The sequence below is a fragment of the Sardina pilchardus genome, chromosome 19 (genome assembly GCF_963854185.1).
Source record: "Sardina pilchardus chromosome 19, fSarPil1.1, whole genome shotgun sequence".
NCBI lineage: Eukaryota > Metazoa > Chordata > Actinopteri > Clupeiformes > Clupeidae > Sardina > Sardina pilchardus.
Window position 1 is genome coordinate 25,068,711 of NC_085012.1, and position 3,032 is coordinate 25,071,742.

Genomic DNA, 3,032 nt, shown 5'->3' on the forward strand with positions numbered 1-3,032 from the left:
TTTTCACACTTTGTTTTAATGCTGGGACAGTATGATTGTAACTGTTCCATTGTTCCAACCTAGAATGAAGGAACCGATATTGCCAACAGTCCTCACGCAGGGAGGGACTCTGTGCAAACACAAAAAGCAGTATTTACAAAACTGCAAACACATCAGCTGTGGCACCTGCAATCACTGAACATTTTGGATTGTTTTGAAAATAGACTGAAAAACATTCAAGAACACTAGAAATGACAGTGAGAATGGGGCTCTATATTCGAGCCATTAAAGTGGCTGTAGTAGCACAAAATATGGAGACTTGGACGCGAGCACCACTCAGGAACTCAGAAGGGGAGGAAATGGCTTCAGTTTTAAAGAGCTGCAGTCAGTCTGAGAGCACAATCATGGAGAAGCAGATTACCTTGTTTGCAATCAAGGCAAGGCAAAAAAAAAGAAAAATAGGTGTAAAAAAACCCCACAGAAAATCAAATAGATATATAAAAAGACTCAAAAGTCTGGAGCAAAAGAAAAATGTTTTTTTTTTCTTTATTTTTAAAACTAAAGGCATGAAAATGAACGTTTCTATACCACATCTCATGACATAGGCTCTGCGCAGATACACGGCCCTCGCCCTGTGTTATTTGAGAAGGGATTTACAGTAGGCTCGCATGCATGGAGCGCAAACAGAAGAGTCTGGGATCAAATCGAGCGTCCCTCCGCCGGCCCGCGGTCGTGAGAGGCTGCCTCTGCCCGGCCCACGTCATGGCTGACCTTTCTCTGTTTACCGAAGGGCTTTCGTTTCGTTACTTTTTTTTCACCATCGGCGTTCACACATGAGCCGTTGTGGCGGGCCGCTGGGATGTAAAAGAGTGGCTTTGTCTTGATGAAGTGGCTTCTGCGAGAGCGCACGGGCCACTGCCAAATCCTGAGCTGACCGTCCCTGGCACTGGACTGAGTCCATTCATAGATACACAAGTCTCACCTGTTTTATATTAAACTTGTCAGATTCATCTTGGAAAAGCCAGTGAAACTGTGGCACTGCAGCCCAGTGAATGTAAGCTTTCCTCTTCCTCTCACTCTACTTTAACTCACAGATGAAATCTTGAGGTGGATGGTGGATTTATTTTTTTTTAATCCCTAGATTTTTACCCCATCTCCTCCCAGATAACATTCTTGTGGTTAATGCAACTAAATGGCTCTTGCATTATCACACAGACACATCTGTAACAATAACCTATGGAACACTCTCGCACAAGTGTCTAGGGGTCAACCAGTTTTTGTTGGCCATCAGCGGCTTGCTGATGGATAGTCTGAGAAGCCCTGCGAGAGCCTGAAGGACAACATTGCCCTCTAAAGGACAATTTGGGTGACCCCCCACATAACTCACTGTGTCCCAGTGGTGAGACAGGTCAGCAACACAGAGAGAACAGAGGACTGCAGCACAAAGATTAAGTGAGGTAAACACATCTACAAACTGATGATGACCCCCACACCCTCAGTTGACCCCCATTTTGGCACTGATAAAAACAAGGGCAGAACAGTCTGCACTTGATTACTGCAACTGTTCTCCATCTAAACAGCAGGTGTCAGTGTTGCTTAATTTCAACCTATTGTCACTACATGTATACAGTAATATGAGTCACTGCTTAAGATAGTCACCTCAGATTAGTCTGGTTAAAGTTTGTAATATATTTAGCAGGCCTATATTATCAATGAACTGTGGGGCAAGCAGCAAGTGCAGGCGCAAGTGGGCCAGTGCCCAGGAGGACCCAGGTTCAATCCTGGGGTCATTCTTCGATCCCACTCCCCATCTCTCAATCCAACTCATTTTCATTCTCTCCTCTGTCCTATCAATAAAATGAAGCACTGTATATGTACATTGCTCAGAGCACTGCTATCTCTGTATCTCTGAGGGCAATGACTATGCCATTCACTATGCCATGACACTGGAAGCGAGTGGAGAAGTGGGAGTTTAAGTGAGTCATAGCCTAAAAACCAATAATAGGGAAACTGTTGACATTGACTTGGCTATTTACGGACCTTTATATATAAACATATAGGTCTGATCAGTCAATACCAAGTCAATGCCAACAGTTTCCCTATTATTGATTCACACACACACACACACACACACACACACACACACACACACACACACACACACACACACACACACATACATTATATACATACATATCTATATGCATATAACATACATATAACATATATTAAATTAGTATAATTTCCAATTGTATGAATTTCTAGGCAATGATCCTGACAAAAATTATAGGTTTTAAGATGGTATCAAGCTAGCCTATGTCTATCTGGATTCCAAAGATCCGGACCATCAGAAACATTTGTCTCTTTTACTCACTGATCAGGAACAGTGAACTTCTGGGATGTCAGAGATGCTGACACGCTGACACGCTGACTGCCACACTGCAAGAGAAGAGAACTAGGAGGAGTAAGCTGTCCATGTATCAACAAAGACTAAAGAATATGAATCTCCTTCTGAAGCCTGAAGGAGAAATATGTTTTGATTCATTATGTACAACCAAAAACATTTTGATGTTCATTAGTAATTGCATTAGCTCAATATTTTGGAGGACCAGTTCCCTTTAAATTCTCTACCAGATTTCAACTTGGCAGGGACTGAAGCATTCACATTTAAAATTCTGTTGCACAACCACAAGTTGTCTCTCCACTCCCAGTCTTAATTTAAACAATTATTCATCTGTAGACTAGCTTTTCCACCCTGAATTAATAATAATAATACACAGTTACTTTCCAGGCTTCTTTATTTTCCTCACACAAACTGCATTCATATCAGCTAGGTATCAAATATTTATATGTATTTATATTTGGTATTTCTGGTGTACTCTGAGAAAGCAGGACTCTGGTGTTTGCGCTTGTGGTTGTTTTATATATAAATATATAAATATAAGTATATATATATATATATATATATATATATATTTCTCACTGAGACATTCGCTGCTCTATGTTTAGAATAACAGTGTGCCGGTGCCTAGTTGGCCGTCCTGGATGCGTTC